The sequence below is a fragment of the Oreochromis niloticus genome, linkage group LG14, assembly GCF_001858045.2.
Source record: "Oreochromis niloticus isolate F11D_XX linkage group LG14, O_niloticus_UMD_NMBU, whole genome shotgun sequence".
NCBI lineage: Eukaryota > Metazoa > Chordata > Actinopteri > Cichliformes > Cichlidae > Oreochromis > Oreochromis niloticus.
The window spans coordinates 3,012,966-3,035,116 of NC_031979.2; the positions used below are offsets into that span (position 1 = coordinate 3,012,966).

The 22,151-nt window shown below is 40.6% G+C and overlaps 1 long non-coding RNA gene across 3 annotated transcripts; it reads right to left on the bottom strand.

Moving 5' to 3' along the window:
- On the bottom strand, nucleotides 1-12,270 carry LOC112842103 (uncharacterized). Of its 3 annotated transcripts, XR_003213739.1 has the most exons (4): nucleotides 12,027-12,270; nucleotides 3,933-4,205; nucleotides 501-3,838; nucleotides 1-355 (listed from the first exon to the last, which is right to left on the bottom strand). It is a non-coding gene; the product is annotated as an uncharacterized LOC112842103 (long non-coding RNA). The 3 variants fall into 3 exon arrangements; XR_003213738.1 differs by having other exon boundaries at nucleotides 1-3,781; XR_003213737.1 differs by having other exon boundaries at nucleotides 1-3,838.
- Nucleotides 12,271-22,151: the final 9,881 nt, after the last annotated feature.

Here is a 22,151-nt window from a genome sequence, read left to right on the forward strand (position 1 = left end):
TCTGCTAAGTTTTTTTATTCAGATTTCTTACAAAAAGGATCAGAATTACAGGCAGCACTGTTTTTCTTGTTCACTTTGTTTTTCACAGTATGGAGAGCATGCCGGAGCAGGCTTGATGTCGTCAACAGGAAGGCAAGTCAGAGTGAAAGCACACTCCTACTGAGCTGTCTCTGTCTCGTCCTCCAAACGCATCGATATCTTTGACTCGTATGTATGTGTCGAATCACAGTGAGACATTTTTCTACTCAGTTTTGGATTTTGTTTCTACTGTAAAGAGATTGAAATGGGGTGCAGGCAGCTTACATCAACCCAGGGCAGAAATAAGGATGTTCATTCAGCTTTTTTTACTTTGTGCCTAATAAACAAACCACAGAGACACAAAACCTTTTGTTTGTTTTCCATTTTCAAAGTGTAAGCATGCTTTGAGTTTTCTGTCCTATTGCTCTGAGACCTGCGTGTATGTTTTCCTTTTATGACCTTCTCATATTGTTTGCACTTACTCCAGTTACAGCTGTCGGGGAACAGCCAACATCCTTTGCTGTGCTGTGTGTTGGCTCTCCTTCTTGGAGGTGTTGTGTAATCCTTCCCACTGTTTCATCTAACACCTGTATAGCTGCAATGCTTCCTGTCAGTCAGGCAGGTGCAACAGCTTGTTAAGGTCTGCAAACATTCTTGTAACGACAGACTATTTTACATATTTGGATGTGTGCAGGTGTCCCCCCAAAATGAAAATTAGATGGTGATTCTGTCTTTTTATCGTCTCCTTCATCTACAAAAAATATACAGTTAATAGAAACAACTTAATTCAGCACTTTTGCCTCACAGCAAGAAGGTCCTGCGTCTGACTCCACCTCCTGGCCGGGGTCTTTCTGTGTGGAGCATGTTCTTCCCGTGTCTGTGTGGGATCTCTCCGGGTACTCCAGCTTCCTCCCACAGACCAAAGACATGCAGTTAGTGGAGACAGGTTAAATGTCCAGGGTGTAACCCACCTCTCGCCCTATGGTGGATGGGAAATTGTCATATCTGAGATTTCTTTTATTTGTTACTGTCAGGGGTTGCAACAAATGTATAGTTAGCAGTGGTAAGTTTTAGCTGCATTCAGCAGAGATGAGCTTGTTGTTCATGCACTGTGCTTGCCTTCATTTGGTACAGATTTCTGTGAACTACGGCATAAATAGTCATTTTTGCTGTTATGTTGCATTTAAACTCTGATGCCAAACCAGTCAGACCACTGGCAGATGTCTCACTGTGCAAGCTTTTGCTGAGACTCCACAAACTGTATCCATAACCAGAAACAGAATTTAACCCCCTGCAGTAAGTTTGCAATCAAATGGGAGCCTATGGGAGGCAGTGTTGGAGGCATGTGAGTGTGGCGTCCACCTACAGTAAAAGTTGTTGTGATTTCTTCATGAGCTTTAAAAGTCAACGCCTGTGCTGTTTTTGTATTCAGTCAGACTTTACGTTTCACACAAGCACAGAGAAAAGACGGTTTCTCACCTGTGAGTCATATCAGCACATTTCACATCCTGTGTGAGAATCAATCTAACAGAAAATGCTTTGTGCTGTTATCATAACCAGAACTAATAAACTGCACGGCCAGATTAGATATTTGTAACCTTATTCCCTAAAAGCTGGAATGGTGAAAAGCTCCTCCATCCTTCATGTTTTGAAACAATTTAAATTTGATGACTACCCAAACCCTGGCAGAAGTGTCCTCACAGGCATGTCGAAAGTTGTGGATGCATGACAACACTTTGGATTAATAGTCAGAACTTTAGAACAACAATCAATTTTTCTACTCACATCAGCATCAGAGACAAAAATCTGAGCTTCTTAGGACTCAAGTATTCAATGTGTGAAAAGCAGCTACTTCCTGTGGCTCGTGGTGGTTTCTGAGAAATTCCTCTTTAGTTTCAGTTTGTTCACCACAGATGCAGAATATGAGTCGAGCTCTTTGTTTCATTATTTTGGTCTTAATTTAGGCGCAGTACAGCATGCTTTGTATATCAGAGCATCTATGTTTTCACAGAAGGTGGATACATCCTGCTGCGCTGACATCTGTGTGCAGCACAACTTTGAGTTTCAGCTGTCTGAAACTGCGAACTTCAGACAGCTTGCAGTTTAAATCATTCAGCGGTGAATGCCCTGCAGACTGCTCTGCAGGCCTACTCAGTAGTTCTGGTGGGTTGAAAGTAAACACACATCTTTAGATGTGATTTAAAAACAGTTCAGATTTCCTGTGAACATGTCAGCCCTCTGTTTTCTCCCCTCTAAAGTCAGCACGTTTGCATGATTTCCCAATTCTCATTCATACAGCATATAATGCTGTCCCTGAGGACGCCTCTGTCACCAGGTTTCTGGAGTGCAAAACCTACTTCTGTTTAAGTTCCATAGCTCTAGAGATCCACCAGCACAGGGATGTGGTTCGAGATCAGGCACATTAACCATCTCCCAGTTCTTAACACACATTATTTCAACATTTACAGCTTATGTTGAGGAAGATGCTAGATCTGTTAGTTTTTATGTGTTCTAATGAAAGAGGTAGGTGGACTGACCATGTGACTGAATTACGACTGTTAAAAGCAGAATATGAAAGAAAATGATTATTTATGTTTATTAGTGAAACCTGATATCCAAGTACACACTTGCTCTGGATGGGAGGCCTCCACTAACACTGTGAGAAATCCTGGAGTCATTTTAGACCAGGATATGTCCTTCAGCGTGCACATTACACAGATACATTTGTGTGACTTGATTCAGTTCCACAATATCACTAAAATTAGAAACAGCCTACTTCAGAGTCATGCTGTAAAGCTGGTTCATGGCTGGACAATTGTCCTTTTTACTATCAGCTCACTCTAAAAGGTTGCGAGAGTGTTTATACACATACAGATGATGAAATAAGCTTGTTGTTTGTGAATGTGTTAATAAAAGTTTTATACCGACTCGTTTCATATTGTAATTAACGGTTAACTCAGGCAGTTGTTTTTTGTGTGACCTGAGGCTCATTTACCACACAAAACATTTATAAATGAAACTGAAGGGTCAGCAGGACTTAAAGTCTGAACTGTCTTCACAACAGACAAAGGAAACAGATAAAGCACACGGCGATGCAGGACATACAGATATTAATCATAAGACACGCGGATTTGTATTTTTGTTTTTTGCTGCATTGTAAAAAACGAAAATGAATATTTCTTAAAATGATGACTACATGCTATGAGTTGATAGTTAACATGTATTAGTTAAGCGTGATTCATTTTTATGTCTTTCAGAGCCAAAAACTTCATGAATTGTTTTACATTTGTCCAATAAAACCTTCTGCTTTTTATGGTTAATGACCGATTTAACTCACTGAAAACCATGCAATCCAAAAATGTGACATGTCTGTTTAGTCCCTTTGTTTCAGCAGATCTTATAATGTTAACACTGCTCAGATTAACACTATGACCTGTGAGATTATAAAGATTAACCCCAGCTGACCAGAAAATTCAGGTTTCTGGTACTTTCAAATCTTTGGGTTTACACTCATCTTGTGCCAGTCTTTTCCCCACGATTAAATCTGTATATGATCAAATATAAAAATAATTCTAACAAAAAATATAATAAATAATGTCATTTATAGTGTTAATGTGTTCAACTTTAGTCATTAAATACCAAACAGGTTTGTACAAACAGAATGAAATAGTAAATAATTTAACATGCGCGCTGTTCCTCCAGCAGGTGTTGTGTGTGGGCGTGTCCTGTTGTCCTTCCCCCTGACAGCTGCCACCCGTTTCCTCTGATGAGCCAGTAAATACACGTTTTTAAGCCCTTGAATTCAATCTGAAAGTCTGCACTTTAATCACAAAATGTGATGAAATGAGTGACGAAACGTTTCCCCCACTGAAAACTTCCAGATGAACAGAATCAACCTTTTGGGATTTCCTTACCTGAGTGATCGAGCATGTTGTTGGGTGTTCAGTCAGCACTGAATTAAAAAACCAAACAGGACACGGTTATAATTATGCATAGAAATGATTGTGTGCTCAGGAACACCATAGTCAGTGAAGACAGTTCATTGTAAGTTAAATCCTCACAAAAAGAAAAATGTACTTAGACACGATCCAGAAAAACTGCTGGCTTCCTTAAGCTTGTTAAGGTGGACTGGAAACCTGTGCTGTGGTCTGACCAATCAGAACTTGGAATTGTTGAAGTTCTCTGGTCTAAAGGGGAGAAGGAACAGGTTACTCAATACAATGAAAGATACCTCGGCCCAACTTAAAAATGTGCTGGCATTCAAATCAATGTATACTTAAAAAATGCATGTTTCAGTTTCAACATTTGATATGTATCATGTCATCACTGCACCGTGATTCATCTTTTAAAACATTTTGAACATACATATACATTTGTACATATCTGTTCAAAGTTTGGAATATTGGTGTTTTTGTAAAAGAGCTTGAGCGGTGGCCATCTGGATCTCAGTGTGAATCTCACTAAGCCCATCTGCCAAACGCCCCCCTGTACAACCAGGGGGTTTAGGGCACACTTTGCTCCGGCCTTCACTGCTTTTTGGACACTTGCACGAGACATTTCATGTTCAAACTGACAGACACCATATTGCATGTAAAGCTTTGGAGCCTGTCTGGGTGCGATGGCCAGACACCCAGACTCCAGTTAGCCTGCAGCCAGGTTAACTGACCCAACACTCTTGCGTGGGGCGAGACACACTCTCCACAACTTTATTACCATCATTGGCTATTGTCATTTTGATTTGTTAATCTCAATCTGCCATTGTTGTGACAAGACGCCCCTCCCCTTCTCATCATTTATCACTTTGTCGTGTGGGCTACACATCCCTGCTAAATCTGTTTCTCCATATAGTTGATTTCATATTCATACAGTATATATGTGACTGCATCCATCACAGTAGTTTTTTTAATGTTCCTTACTGTAGGACAGAAATACATGGAGGCTTCGAAGCACATGACCTTTAATAAAAGCCAATCTTCGTGGCCCAGTGGATGATAAAGGTGATTATTTTCATGTGAGTGATTTGTTTTTATTGTACAAAATGAATTCTGTTCAGTATTTCCCTTTGAACATAAAATCATTGAAGTTTCTAGTTTCATAAATGACATATTTAACTTTATATCCAATTACTTGTTACTTGTTTAAAATGTAACCATCTAAGACACACAGCCAACGTTACCCTTGACTGTCTGCCACTTTTTCAAGAAGCTACTTTGAAGTTTTTACCACAACTGTTTGTCTGAAAATCTGTCAAATGAGTAAATTTTACTTCTTTTAAGTAAAGTACCTACATGCACATTAATTCTAACAGAATTATAATACAAGTTATTATATTTTAAGTCCGTACCTTTCATCAGTCGCTTCAGTTTTTTCTTAGAATGTAAAAAGGTATATTAAATATAAGATTTTATGTTTCTGGTGTCAATCCTTTTACTAACTACACAGTAATATTTAAACTAGAAGTCTAAAATACAAAAACCTGCAAGTGTACAATGTGTAGGAATCTGAATAGAAAGATTTATGTGACTTCCTCCTGATTTTGTGTTTTTAGTCGAATTATACTCACTGACACATCCTTTTAAATAAAGGGAATCAGTCAGTGTGTTGCGTAGAGCGAAAAGCTAATGAAATTGATTTCTTTAAGCACGCGCAGCCTGATGAGGATTGCTTGACCGGATCATCTGTTTGTGGAGGCTCTTTAGCGGTCTGTCTACTGCAGCAGCTGTTAGAACTTGGCTTCAGTCAGAGGTTTGGAGCTCCTTGGATAAAAAAATCCAGATTTATTTCAGAGGGTCAGTGGAATTAGACACCTAATCTGCCTATGTGGTTTAATAAGTTGACTAATCTTGATATAGACATCCTTTGTTAGGGCTCATCTTAGTGTGCTTACACCATAAGCCAGTTAATGCTATAAGTGTGATTGTGGCAACCATTTGTCAACTGAAGTCCTGATGCCTTTTTAGTTGTGCACATTGTAAAGGGGTCTCAGCAGGAGACCATTAAGTACTGGCAATTAGCCATTTATGCAACCTTACCCCATTTATGGTAGATCACTGACAGAGATAAGAAACTCTGATCCATTAAACTCCTTAACGTCTTTGTGCAGTATCACGTTCAAGTGTTTTTGTAGTTGTTGTCTAGTTGCACATAACTTCATACTCTCTAGTCTAACCATGTTGACAAAACCCCCTAAAAACTCTGTACTGTAAGTAGCTAAAATGGGTAGATGATTACACAGATAATTAATGGATAGATCACCAGGTTTAGTTTCAATGCATGATTACAAGCTGCTGGTTGTGTTTTCACCCTGTGAGTGTATGTATGTCATGGCACACATCTACAATCATCTAGCTCCATTTTCTTCATCCCGTATTGATTTTGGAGTAGCATTGTTCTCATCCTTTCTCCTCTCCAATCAATACAGTTGAACTTCTTCATTTAGAGGTGTAATAAGAGGTTTCACTCGGCCACATAAACCTATTGATAGCATTGATTGATCTGCTGTGAACAGAGGGTAAGAATTTGATGGGCCTAAGAGCTTTAATCTGCCCCAAATTCAGGGTTTTTTTTTTTTAACCATCATAGTCTCTCAGTCTCTTTGTCAGTCCATCTCTCAGGTCCAGATATCTTCAGTTTTAATTGGATTGTCAGGAATTTCTTTCACAACAATTGATATTTAGACTAAGATTGAATTTTGTAATTCTGGCAGCATACCCTCTTCTTTCAACAACAGTCCTAAAATGCCTGGGAACTGAGGAGACCAGTGGGACTGTTGGGAGAGGAATATTGTACCGTTCTTGTCTGAGGTTTATATCAGTTTAACAGTCCCGAGTCTTCTTTGTTACAGTTTGTTTTCTTGTTTGGTGATGTGGCAAAGGCTTGTAGCCAAATAAAGGTCTGGGTTAGTCTACGACTAAGCCATGTTGTAAAACTACAGTGTGGAGTTTATCCTTGTTTTACTGAAATTTGAAAGGCCTTCCCTTATAGAGACATCATCCAGTTGGGAGCACATGTTTTGTGTAAAACATCTCCACACTGGTGGTGTGTCTGTTCCACAGGCATCAATAAACTCCTACATCATAAGACTTGCAAACTTTTGATATGAGCCCTGATAACGAGCCAGACGGTCCTTCTGTAGCATTGTCCATGTTTTCCAAAGAGAATTTCAAATTTGTAAGTTTTACAATACACATTTTACAAGAGCTTTGGACATCAGACGATGGCAATGTTTCTGGGTCATGCTCACATAAGGCTTCTTCTTTGACAAAGCTTTAACCTGCATTGGCAAACTGTGCACACAGGCAGTGATGTCTGAAAGTGTTTTTGAGCCCGTGCAGTGATTTCCGTGACAGACTCTTGCCTGTTTTAGTTCTGCCTGAGGGTCCCAAGTTAATTCTCAGGCTCCTCCCCTGCACACAGGCATTTTTCCAGATTTCGTCTGATGATATTGACGAGGAGATATTTAAGTCTTTGCATTATTCTGACATTGTTCCACAATTTGTAGGTGCAGGTTTTTGCCCATCTTTACTTCTGAGAATCTCTGCTTCATCTTGTTTTTTAATGCCCGGTCATTTAACTAACCTGCTGCTAATTGACCAAATTAACAGCAAAATCTTCCTGCAACTGTTTCTTTTTAGTACCTCTTACTTTTTGGAGCTGAATGAATGGAAGTGGATGGATGGATGGATTATTTTTGGCATTTTCTTAAACACTAGTCACAGTACAGTGAAATTAGATCTGCATGTACCGTATACTTTTCAGACTTGCCTGTGATGCAGACTGACTCAGAAGGTCGAGCCGGTCATCTGGGAAGCTGCTGGACCCAAAAATTGCCTAATGCATTCAACATCGTGTGTCTGTAAACGAGCATGTGCAAATGCAGCAGTTAATAAGCTAAATTCTATTTCCATACAGTATATTCACTCATTTGTAGGTATTAAAGATTTCCTGTGATTGTATTTTGTGTGTCAGCAGGACAGTGATGTTTTCTACCGTCACCTCTAAAACTTGAATTAAACACTATCCAAAGAGCACGAGCACGCCACGGTAAATTCTACCATCATGGGCAGCTTTTCTCCGTGACAGCTTGATTAGTGGGTGGTTGCATCAACCCTATTTTCACCGCCCTCCTACTTTTAGTCGGCATATGTTTTACTGAGCTGCATAGTTTGCATTACATTAAGCGATAGTATCTCATAAATCTGTCCAGAAAAAACATTTGCTTCTTATTTGGGAGCAGGACTCAGGTTCAAGTTGAGGTTTTGGTCAGGGCGGATGACCTGTCGAGCTTTTAACAGCGCTCCATTATCCTGGCATGCTTCACAAAGGAAAGTGATCCGTCTTGCTCTATGATGCTCTGAATTATTAGCACAAAGGCTTTGTGAATACTTAGTCACAGACCTGCTTTATACTGAAGAAACAGAAGTTGGATGTCATTTAACAGTGATCTTCCATTTGCCATTAGATGGTAAATTACCCAGCAGTCCTCCAGTAACAATAGAGACTCAAGCTCTGAACATAGGGAAGACTTAGGAGGGATTCTAACAAAAACAGAGCTGGACTAAATCACTGCAGGTAGCTGTGTTGGGAGGCTGTATTGTTTTAAGGCACTGGCGAGAAGTCCTGCTGAAAACACCATAATGGGTGTAGTTATTGGCTGCTAAAGGGCTCAAACTGATGACCTGAATTTTCCATTCTGGTGGAAGAAATTAAAGCTCCCCAGTTCATTTAAACATGAACTAATAATTTTTAATGGAACCGAAGTAAACATGACTCCTGTGCTCGTTTTATGACGCCACGATAAACCATGTGAATGCTGCAAGACTGGAGCCAGTTTCCACCTGTGACAAGACAGTGATCTAAAGCATAACTCCATATGATGATGAAGTAGGAAGCATTGGGGGGTTAACATGTATTAGACACATATACAAGCATACAAACCCTCCTCATGTTTAATGTATTGACTAATATTACCAACTTGCCAAAGCCTAAAGTGAGACATTCGAAGTACAGAAGTGTACTTTTACTTTTAGCTGACTACAGTAAGTTTTAGCTTTAGTTATCTATAATTATCTTTATCCGAGCTCGTGTAAGATGGACTGAGGAGAAGTAGAAGACTGTGTTGTGTTGCGACCGGTCAAACCCCGATGGACTCTGTGTGCTGCAGTCTTAAAAGGCTAAAGGACGTCTGGCCTGTTTGCAAGCAGAAAATTGAAAAGCACCGACACTGATGATGATGTGACTTTTGATTTGTGATGGGCTGCATTGGTGCACATGCACTTACAAAGCTGTTGTAGGTGTTTGCTAAAAATAGAAATCATATAATAATGCAGTTCCAAGAACAACACGTCCATCTTTAGTTCATCTGAGTTTGGATTCTGTCGCAGGAAGAAAATGAGTGTTTTAATAGTAATTTTTGGTGTTTAGTTACTGTGATCACAGTTTAGTTTAAGAGTAATGCAGGGAGCTGCACAATCATCCACGATAAGCATGCTTTCGGGCAAAAAGGCTCGCAGCACAATGCGATAAAGCCAGATAAAATAAGTGTTTGGAGTACGGCTCTGATGGCAGGGTGGAGTTTGTGCAGTCTGTTGGAGCTCACACTGGGCAGGTGTGGGGAAACTCCCTCCGACACACATAATTGGCTCTACATATGGGAATCCTTCTGCAAATATTTCAGCAGATCAAACATGTAACTTCTCACTCATCCCCTGCTAAATGCTCTGCTTTTCTCTGCTCCGAATGATGGACTGCCTTTCCTTTGACAAAGTGCAGGTGAATGCTGGGGTATTAACAGCTGTCAGAAAGCTAAGTGAGTGTTGGGGACTAACAGATTTGCAAGGTAATGTGTTGAGAAACGGAGGAGTGAAAAGCGCTATGCTGTTGGTGGTCCGGGCATGTGTACATTAAGTAAGCCTCTGGACACTGTGTCAAAACATGCTGCAGCTTCAAGAGGACTGATAATAAATCGCAGGATTCACAAATGCAACATGTGGATTCTTCAAAGAAAAGAGGAGCTCCCGACAGTTGCGGGACTCGACCCAACATTTGCCCCTCTACGGCTGTTTTTGACAACACGCTATATCCTCCTTGTTCCAGTTATCTCACACCTATTTTCACCACACAGCCATTCAAAGCATTGAGAGAAATCCCAAAGCAGTAATGACGGGAAAGTTCTTTGTTCTGGCCTCTTAGTGGAATCTGCTGGTGCTGACAGACAAGACTATTTAAGAACAGGAGCTCTTCAAATCAAACAGGACACACTCAGTGTTTAACTCTGTGGCAACATACCTGAAAGCTTGCCCTGACTCATTATACGTTCAAAGCTTGCTGGCACACCTCGTCGTGGGAATGACACTTCTCAGCCCATCTCTGTTTGAACAGGTTGATTCCACTTTCTCTCTGGGCTCTGCGTCGGGTATTCAGCAGCTTTTCCCAGTTATAATAGAACGCTAGCTGAATGCGTAAGCTCAGACTTCAAAAACATAAAGTCCTAATTGTGTCCCGATAGCGCCTGCTGCTCTCTTTCAAGTGCAGGTGATTTGTGTTTAATTGTTGATGACCTGGCAGGCTGAGAGTGCGTGAACGTTAGATTAAAACGTAGAAAAAGGTGCTTCTGTGGATGGAGGGATGAAGCTTGTAGCAAGAAGGCGCTCAAACAGAGTGAAAAGGTGGTTTCTAATGTGCAGGGATGTGGTAGCCTGCACTTATCACTAATAATATCTATTGGCATTTTCACACTCACACATCTGTGAGTCAGGTTGCAGCGTCCACATGTGCATATCTGCGATCACCGTTGTACGTACACATTAGTCATGCAAAGTTATAACAACTTCTACTGTTATAACTGCACATTACTTTTCTCAGCTTATATATACACTAACTTATTGGAAGTTACTTGTCTACTTTTTAATGCACAGGTACACAATACACAATCTGCACTTTTCTAGTTATTCTAAATATTCTTAACTATTTAAACATCTTTCAGTATCCTGCTCTGTTTGCACACTATCTGTACGCTAAGTTTAACAACTGTACTGTACTCTGCTCTGGTAACTATTGTCCATGATGTAAATATGTAAAAAATTGTGTTTTTTGTTTTCTGTTCTGTGTCCTGTTCTTTTTGTATATTTGTGTTTTTTTTGCTGCTGATACCACCAAACTTCCTCTTGTGGGACAATTAAAGGATTTTTCTATTCTATTCTAATAGTTGCAAACATCATGGCCGCATTCACAGCTCCATCCATCCTGGAGACTGTCCCAGCCACCACAGGCTACTTACTGTATTCTTCCCCATTAAGCATGTATGTGTGACACTGCTCTTGCCACATCAGTTGCTTACAGTTGTGTCTTCTTGTAAAATACGCTGCTATTCTGATAAATGCCATACAAATAAACTTTTTGTTTTTATTATGATTACTATGAAAGCTGCAGCAGGAAGCTGCTCTGTAATTTGTGTTCAACGTGTATGGGCAGTGTGCAATATCGTTTTACAATAGCCTGGTGGCTTAACTCGAATCTGCTTGATTGTTTCACTGTTCCTGTTTCTTTTCCTGTTATGATGAGGCATGTCGCTGCATTCTGAGATTTCAGTAATTAACCTGAGTTCTGACAGAGCGCGTTACTGACTGCTGTGGTGACAGTACGATGGACACATTTAGTTTTCTGCTCTTTTATCCTGCTAACACACGCACACGGTTCTCGTGTCATTTTGGTGAAATGTTATGTCATCTAAAACACTCGAGTGACATAATTCATCCTCTGAAGCCTTTATCGGGTTTGCTCCATCAGATGCATTGATGCATGTTTGCCCATATAAGAGCGGGACATTAAGGTGTTCTCTGAAGACTCACCCAGTTCTACCAGTCTAATAGGAATTCAGTCACGCATCAGTGTCCGCAGCTTGCTCTCAACACCCCCTGTTCGTGTCAGAAAACAAAGGCCACGGGCGTCCCCGCAATTCATAGCTGCTGGGGCAACTGGGACAACACCTCTAAAGCAAACAGGCTTACCTGCTCTTTACAACGGCAGCATAATGCTCGGCCTTTGTTCCTTCCAATCCTCCACCCTGGTCCTTCTGCTCCATAACAGGTGCCGCTTGAAGCTGGCCGTCTGATTCATTGTTCCTACGTTTCCAAAAGCCCATCTCTTTGTAGAAGTGCCCTCCTGGCTGACTTTGTAGGTAACTTTCTCTAAATGCACTCAGCAAACCTACAGCCTTTTATTTGGTGTGCTACAATGAAAGCATGGCTTAGTAAGTGAGCAATTGTGTTTGTGCTTGTGTTTGTTCTGCTATTTTAATGAAGGGACACGACTACTTCCTGTGAGAAATGACACGGCTCTACCCTGCTTCGCACACTCTGTTGTGGTGTGAGACAAATATTTGTTTAAATGTCACTGAAATCATCTTCAGAATGGAAATAATTTATAGAAATGTTTGTTATATTTCATAGGATATCTCCTCCAATTTTCCTGATTAAATATGTCACTATAAAGTCCTGTGACTAATAAAATGTCTGATCTACAAATGACGCTGAATGAAATGCTTGCATGTAGAGATAATATATGTGTATGCAGATAGTGACAGAACTATGACACACTGCAGTTTCCCTCAGCTCCTGGAGCTCTTGCTGTGTTGGTCCGCTTCCCACAACAGCAGCCATCTTTTTTTATTTTAGGGAAAAGCCCCCTAAATCCTCGTGCACCAAGTACTAAACCCTTAGTTTCAGAACATGAGTGGGCAGCTAAAGCAAATCAATGTTCACACCTGTCTTTGCCACTCCAAGATGTCTGTTGACCTATTGTTAAGAGACCCAGTGTAAACACTTGCAGCCTAGTTTAAATGTTCTCAGTGCTCTTTTCCATAGCATTATTAGCACTGGCGTGCTCCCACCAACGGTCCCACTATGTCCTGCGAGGGTTTTTCCTGCAAAGAATTGTTTGAATTTTCTAAGACAGCTCAGCCTTCATAACTTGTACATGCACATGATCAGAGAAATTGTTCACAAAACATTTATGATGTTTTGTTCTAAAATGCAGTACACTCTGTTTAGGTACAGATATGTATGAATGCACTGTTTGTGACGTGTAAACAGAGTCAACGTTGGAAAGTTGGTCGTGCACGAAGCGACGCATTTATCAGCTGAAACGCTAGAAATCTGTCTTAGGTCAAAGGGAGCGATCACAATAACTCTTCCAGATTTTGTCAATGAGTGAATAAATATGGATTCCAAACGTTTTTTTCTTTTGCTTTGCGTTCTGTATTATCAGTTTTTGCAAGTTTTGTTGCAATGTTCATTTTGGTCTCAATATGGCTTTCACATATAACCCGCTGGAATGTCAAAGGTCATTGGTATATCATATACCATACCACACTGGTCTTTCAAATAAAAACATGCATTCTGAGAGGAAATGGAGGAAAATAAACCAGCAAATGTTAGTTGATTAGCTTTCTGCTAACTTTGTAATATTGATTTCAGTCAGCCATAAACAATAGTCAAAGTAAAGCACGTACGGCTTCCTGTAGTTTTACCCATGTTAGCTAGCGAGCTGCAACTTAGCTTGGCAGCATGTATCTAGCTAGCAAAGGCAGCTTCATCAAGTACGAGTCAAGTCTTCGGTTTTTCATTCATGGTTAAAGACAGATGACATACAGCACATACAACACCATTACAGTGCAGCGCAGTCTTGTGTTGTCTCATCACTGTTTTGGTCGGGTCCAGCTGAATTGTGCACATGCCGTTAACGGTTTTCTAAACTTAACCACTTGAGTGAAAAAGGGATTGGAGCTCAAAAAAACAACAAATGACGACATGTTTAGTTATACACACTTTTCATTCAACTCAAAATAGGTGAAATATGTTAGTAGCTTTTTGCTGCTGTAAGCAGTTGTACTTTTCAAGTGGAAAGGTACTGAAGTCCTGCACCTATTCTTGTCTTTGAGGAAACAACTAGCTGTCATCAGGGCTCCAACTTTAGTACTTCTGGGCGATATTACTGTGTCAGAAACCTTCATGAGCAACAAAGGGGTTTTTGACTGCAGCGTAAGTCAATATTGACTGTAGGTAGTTAAAAAGTGAGAGCGTAGGTAGCAGAGACATAACGATCTGACAGAGAGCGCTCCAAAACGTGTGTAATCCAAAAGATGGTAAACTGAAAATGCAGTTTAGTTTGATCTGTTGTGAGACAGCGCTCTCCTACTAGTGCTTTTAAATATTAGAAGGCCAGAATAAAGAGCATACTACTGCCTGTTCAACGCGCTCGCTTTAGCTTGTTTCTTCGTGTCCTTAAGATACAAAGTGAGTCAGTTTGAAGGTTTTCTACTTCCTGTCTTTGCCCGTCTAGTGTTAGATTCTTTTTGTTTGCTGTACTCAGAGTGGTGAACTGTTGTATTTTTATGTTTTCTTTTGGATTCATTCCATCAGAAAACAACGTTGTATAAAGTATTCAGGTTACAATTTCAGCTTATTTGTCTCTGAAACTTCTTGTTGCTGATAAAGCATACAGTTTTACACTGTCTTGCTACAGACAAGACTCCAGTCCCTCGTAAAGATTTACAAAAAGATTTAAAGACTCTGGTTAGAAGTCGTTTTCATCCACTAACCCTTTCAAAGACAGAACCTTTTCATAAAGGTCAGATCTATGCTGGTTTAGAAAAGCTGCAACTTGTGGTTTCCTGTTGAGAACTGAAAGAGCTTACAGAAGTAGCCTGCCCCCACTGGCACACTACATGAACTACAAGAAGAGTGCCTTGGATCAGCCTTGCACCAGGTCACTTGGCTTTTCTCCAACCTCACTTCCTTCAGCTTTGTCTTTCAGTTAAAAGGATTAGGAGATTCTCATCAGTGTCTTTGTTACTGTATATACCTTGTACTTACACGCTTTGTTATTAGATGAGCCTGACCTGTACTCCGTCACAGTTTCTCTAAATATGCAGTGCTGCACAAAGGTTTAAGGCACTTTCTATGTTCGAATTCTTTCCAATACCTTCAACTCAGTAACCTCAAGCAGATGTCTAATCAGTCCCAAGTTTGTTTTAAAGTGGAACATTGAGCCAAAATATCCATCCAGGGTGATAAACAACCATCTTCTGCCACAAGAAGAACAGTGAGTCAGACAGCAGAATCCAACCAACAGATGGTCTGGCCTGCACGGATCTCAGTATCATTAAGTCATTCTTGGATTACATGATGATACACTGAGATAGCCTAAATCCACACTAGAACTTTGCCAAGTTGTCCATGATGCTTGGAACAGCCTACCTGAACCATCTTAAGTATCATCAGCCATAATAAGCAGCTATGTTTTAAAACAATTTCGATTAGACTGTGGGAAGCAACCCGGGTACAAAAAGAAAAACGGACCTTAATAATTAATAATAATTGTCCTAAGACTGCCGTCCAGATTCTGAATGTTTTCACACATTAGTCTTCTACAGGTCTTTACTGCTATTATTTGTTAAATATGTATAATTTTCACATTTTCAAAACATAACAGTGTCCAATAATTCTGGTAGACAGTTCATATCAAATTGTAAGGACAGGTGGGAATTCTTGTTTGGGCCAAACGCAGCCCATGTATGTAATGTAGTTTTTCTTTTGAGCCACACTACGTTTGCAAATGTCATCGCTAAGTAAAAATGTATCCACTATCTGGAAAGCGCTCATCCAAGCTCTTCACTCTCCATCTTCACCATAGACAGTGTAAAGCTAGGATGTGGTGTCCAGGTTGGGAAGGTGAAGCCAATGTGGAGCCTACATTCTTATCTACTATCTGAAAGCCACCCAGATAGCATTAGCTGTTTGTCATTCTGTAGATTCTGTAGGAAAACATTTCTGAAAAGTTTATGGTCCTGACCACCCAAAAAGCATTATCCATAATATGCTAATTGGCTAATGATTTGTAATTTACAAGTTAGACAAGAAGTGACCCAAATTAAGATTTTTTGTTTGGTGCTAATTCTGTATGTATCACTTGCATTCTTGCTCTTAACATTATATTTATACCTTGGTGTCATAGCGATATCTTTTTTTTGTAATTATTACATCGTTATACCTTTTGAAACATGGCTGGTCAGCACTGCACCATCCTTCATTGTGTCTGTTGTTGCTTTCACTGATGAGGAATGCAGTTTTGTCTTTGTAGCAGCATTTTAACAACAAGCAGTTTAACATGCTAAAACTAGACTGAGAGGTTCCCACAGTTAAGTCTCTCTCATTTTATACAACAAGAGCAGGTTTCCTAATGTGATTATAATAGCAAAGCGCCTGTGTTTTCAGGATCCTGACTTGAACTTCCAAGCTCTTCTTTTTTTTATTCAGGTTTTTTTGAGACACTGTTTGATCAAAACTCTGTAAAACTGGGGGCAGGCTGAAGAGATGAAAGGAAACAAAGCAAAGAAAACATGTCAGTAACTGCTATGTTGATCCTCGTGCACCGGAGAAGCCATACATCAGTCAGTCATGTAGGTGGTAGAGGTGCAGCAGCAAATAACTTACCAGCGCTAAAGCCGTAGGATCATGAGAGTGCAAACATGATTATTGACAGAAACACAAAGGGAGGTTTAAGCTAGTCTCATCCCAGCTGTGTGAAATTTCAGCCAAATGCAGCCATGTGCAAAGAGGGTAGGCAGGTGACGGTGTCAGAGACCATGAACAGAAGTCCACCCCCACACCACTAATTTGTATGCAGTTTCCTTTATTCCGCCCTCTTGTGATTTTCAATCTTGACCCAGTTTTGCGGGACAAAGCCCCTCGCACCCCTGGTGTGTTTTTAATAGCTACGTCTATAGATAATGGGCAGTCTGTATTTTTGTGTGCGTGCGTCTGTGTATACTGATCACAGGCCAACCTAATAATCCCTTTTCTGTGACATGAAGGTGTTACAGACATACTGTCTTTTCCTTTGCCCACCTTCTGCTTGAGTATTTAAGCCTTATTGCCCTTGACACGCTGCCCTGCAGAGAACAAACCTATCCTGTTTGTGTAACTCAGTGCGGACAGAGTGGGGCACTGTTTCCCTACTTTTCCTGAAAAGACCCTCCTGATTAAGTTGTGAATAGAGCTGTAGCCGCCAAGGCTTCAGCGTTGGGCTTGTGTTGCTAGGTTTTACCCTGTTGTCTATTGTGTCAGCAGCAATAAAGAGACATCTGTTTCTTAAGCTAATTCTGCTCATTTGGTATCCCAATAAAGCTCCCTAAAGTGAGAGGCTTACTGAAAGATAAGGCTCCACCATTGTTCAGTTCATCTTGTCACTTCTGTTTTGCTAGTCTGTCCAAACAGTTTTAATGTTACTGAAATTAGGGGCGAGAAAAAACGATGAAAGAAAGTGATGAGACGGTCAAGGGTCCCAGGCTGGAGACGCCATCTATAATGAAACAAGCAGAGCATTTCTGGCCTTAAACAAACAGTGGCGTCCTCGGGGATGAGCCATTCAAAACACCATCTAGCAGGAAAAAGAATTGGTCACAGCCGATCTGTAGAATATGGCTCTGTGTGAGCCTGGGGTTGTTCTGAAACCATTTACTGTTATGGCACTGCTTTAGCTTACCACATAAACATGCAGAGATAGATTGCAGCCAGACTAGTGTGTTTTGCTTGGGGTGCCACTAGGTGAAGAGAAGCCACGAAGAGTTTATTTTGAAAAATGCCAACGCAGATGACATCAGCACAGTTCCTTACTAAGACTCATAACTTCTGACTGCTCTGCTTGGGTTTTCACTTTCTAGCCACAGGGGCTGCTTGCTTGGATGACCAAAGGGATTGCTGATGATTCGCAGTCATGCACAGTTTGACACTGTACGTGATTTATTTTATTCTCTTTACCTGGAGCTAATTCTACACTGAAGCACCGCTACAGGGAAATACTGTACAATTTCAGCTGCTACAGACACTCAGTCACACTGTTTATTAGTATTAGTATTGATTCCAGTTCTCAGAGGCAACAGTTTTTAGAGCTCCTGTATTGTAAAGTCTAGGAGTTTAACCTCACTGAGATTTAAAATGTACATTTTGTGACCTATTTTTGTTGTTTTTTCTTACTGTAGTTCAGTTTTATACTTCCACTTCACATTCATATTTAAGATTGTGTGTAGAGTTCTGATTTCTATTTTCTCTACAGTATTTAAGTGCAACATACAAGGGCACACCAACTGAGCTTGAAAGCGTTAAATTATGTTAAATTCAGTCTGGATGGGTCTTAAAAGTCATGTTACAGCAGCATTTTTATTTCAAAATACTGCACACTGGATTTTATTTGAATCAGAAAACTGTTTAGACTGACCTCGTATGGATCCAAAACCTTTACAAAGTGTCCCCAAACATTTTATTTGTCCTTCAAAACGTGAAAGGTTCAACGCTGTCTTAGCTGTTGGATAATATGTTCACTAATATTTGTTAATTATCATTATCATTGTGTTCTTCTGGATACTATGGCTGTGCTAGATCATATTCAGGGGTGCACATAAGTGGTCCGCAGGTGCGCATGCGCTGTCAAAAAAAAAAGACGCGCACCAGATAAGAAATTGCAACGCGCGTTTGCGTACATATAAAAGGCACTGTTTTTGTCCGCTAGAGTGGGATTTTCACGGCACATTCTGCACCACATCTCTGTGCGTTCATCATTTGTTTGAAGCCAGCTCACCTCCTGCAACCACTTTTCCAAGAGTACGGGCTTCTTTTGCGGTTCGGACTCCTTCTGACATTTCTTTGGAGGTGGAGGAACACCAAAGTAATCCCTTAAAGGAGCTTGCTTCTTCGACATCTTTAGGAGTTCTAAACAAATGTCTGTCCTCCTCCAGAAAATCTTATGTACGCAAACGCCTGTTGCAACTTCTTATCTGGTGCGCGTCTTTCATTTTGACAGCGCATGCGCACCTGCGGACCACTTATGTGCACCCCTGATCATAATAATACTGGCAATGCAAAGCAATGGCTTTTGTGTTTGCTATCACACATAATGATGAGAAATGCCCAGGCATGTCTGAGACTGAGAGCATTGGTCTCAGATGACTGATACAGTAAAAAAGGTGTTACTTCACCAACGCCCAAGAAAGGACAATATTTTTCATAAAATTCTATAATTATATGAAAGCAATTAACTGTAACTATTGCACTCTGTCTCACGTAGCACTATTAGCTTTAGGCTATTACATTAAACTCAGCTGGCTGATGAAGGTCAACCGGATTGAAACATTGTAATTTGATAAGTGTATCAACAGTAACTGAAACAGTATGCAGAAGTTACTTTTAGTTGTTTTTGTGGAATATTAGTGTTGGACAATATTGTGCAGGCTGCTGAAGAGTTACAAAGTGACGCAGTGATATTCCAGCAGGACAAACGAGGCGAATCAAGAAACAGACATGAATTAAAAGATGCAAACGTGAAAGCGATCTCTCTACTTTGTCTCAGACAGCATTCGGTCATTAAGCTTCTCACCTGTGTCTCTTCTTATATTACTGCCATCTTGTGGCCACAATTGGCTATTGTAGCTGGAAATGCGCTTGCCTTGGATCCCTTTGGAAACTGTAGTGTGACTCAGTGTCCCAGGTGTGCCCGTCTCCCATTAACAATCGCTTGAGCTTGTCAAGCTGAGAGGCCGGCAGCTTTTTCTGGTTGTTTCCGCATGCACGTAGCGGATAACCCTCCTGTCTTTGACGGAAGACTGATGGGAGATTAGTGCGGTAGACAAGCCGCCGCTGGCTCTGCTTTCACTGCTCTGAGATCAGCTGTGAGCTTCGGGTAGAGTGGCTTTCTGTAAAAGTCACTGCACACCACTGAGTTATGTTATACTTTAACTTACAAGTTACAGGAAAAATGCTACCTGGGCTTTTTTGTTCTTATATTTAACTCATACTGCGTCACTGCTGTTGGAACACTGCTCTGATAGGTTTGACAAAATGATCAAATGTTGTTTTTTTCTGGACCATTAGAAATATGGTTATCGCAAATTTCCTTGAAATATTGTGACATAATTTTGAGGCTATATTGGGCATCCTTACTGGATACAAGTCAAGTAGTTTGTATTTTTTTCCATGTAGACACACATTATGAATGTCTGCGATCTACCCTGTGTTACTTTTTTTTGCTGTCTTGACCAGGGTCAGTTTAGACCTGGCTCAGCTGCAGGGCTTGTATTGTAATAATAATAAATAATAATCAGATTAAGACAATGTTCTTGCAAATTTGAATTGAACCAGTGTCTTTACGTTGAAGGAGCTAATTCAGTAAACTGTAAAACATAAAGTGCTCCACAGGTAACAAAGAGTGTTCAAGCTTCTCAAGGTTTATTTATTAATTTTTTCTGCCAAGCCAGGGTCCATTCGAGAGCCATCAGCTCACTGTAGGTTTGCAAGAAAAGAAATATTAAAACCAGTACATTTTTTCGGTTCTACTTCCTGCTCTGACAAAACAGATATGTTTCGTTAAACTTGCTGCTTTGGACAGAAGACATTGATAATGTGATGTCATAAAGGTGTCAGCTACTACAGCATACAACCCAAACGTAAGAAACAAAGTAAACACGTGTCATCTGAAGAAAAACATGTTCCTTACACTCTCACCTAGCGAGGGCACACTTTGACACATACAACTGCAAGACAAACGCACGCAGGTGCAACGAGAGTAAGCTGCAGAGCAAACAAGGGAGTGGAGCCTAAACCTTAAAAACATTCTCAGGCTGAAGCGCCCGTGGGTGTCGGAGAGAGCTGTACCTCTCACCTTTTGAATAGTGTTTGCGCACATGTTTGCTTGCCAGTCTGTGTGTGTATGTTTACATATAAGCATGGATAAAAGTATAGTGTTTGCCTTCTTAGTCTGTTTGACAGCTGTCTCTTAGCTAAAGCTCTCTCCAGTTTTGGCTTTTCAGTGTTGCTGAGTGTGAATGGAAAAAAATAAGCTTTGAAAGGAGAGGCAACGTGAGAGAACTCATTAATTTGCAGTCAGCCTTTGTATTCGATGACGCTGAGAAATGCGCCGTCATTGATCACTGTCCTAATAATTTTCCTGCACTTGGTCAATAATTGCTTTACACAAATGTAACAACGGTTGTTGAATGCTCAAACAAGACACTAATTTGGCTGCTTGATAATGTCAAGTCCTTATTAATATTAAAATAACACTGATGATATATATCCCTCTGACACAGTAGGGCTGCAGTAGTTGCAGTTCCTAATGCAGTCGCTGCTTTGGTTGCTCCTTTTCAATCAGAGCTGCCATTATCAGAATTTTTATTGCTCACTTATCCCACACCATTTCTTTCTCTTTGTTAAAAAAGGGTCCACCCAGCTTCCTCTGGCTACAGGCGTGCCTTGTGGCCCAAACTGCACCTGCAATTGTGGAGAATTTGGAAGTCGGTTAAATGTCACTTTCCAGTAAGTAACAAACTGCCCGCTTCTCTTTGGAACATCAGTATATCAGAGTCTGTCGTAATCTGCTGATTAGATGACGTGCTCACAGTGTGTCCAAAAATGAGCGATAAACCAAAAGAAAGAAATTGCAGAACGGCTATTTAAAAAAACAAAATACTAAACATGGATATCAGTGTCTGCCTTAGGAGATAATTCTGACATTTTCCTCCATAGAAGTAAAAATGTCAGCCTGATTAGAAATTAAAGAAAATGTCATGGGGTCACCAGAATCGTTGGAAACATCCTCTGGGGACAAAGAGCATCCATGCAAGATTTCACAGCAGCGCGGCAAATAGTTGTGGTTATCCCCGTTGTCATCTCTCAGCCCAGGCAGACAGTTATCTGTATGGATGCACAGAGTGGCCTGGGCCTCAGGGACTCTGCAATCAAAATGGTGTTTGACCCCTCCTTCTCTCTCCCACCCATTCTCTGCCTTCCGGTTTCTCTCTCGCACACAGTGCAGGGCCCATCCTTCTGCTGCAGCAGACACGCCGGCTTGTTAATTTCCTGATTGTGTAATTATATCAGGATGTTGTTTGTGCTATCAGAGATGTTGCTAGTCATTGTTTGGGCTGTGTGTGTTTGTGTGAGATGAGTGTCCATGATAGCAGAAGCATGGAGCCAAGGTTTGCTATCTGAGCCATCAGAGATAGCGGCCTCTACACTCTGTGACTTCTTCACGTAACAGCTCCTTGTTTTGGACGACTGAGACACACGGTGTCAGGAAAAGCT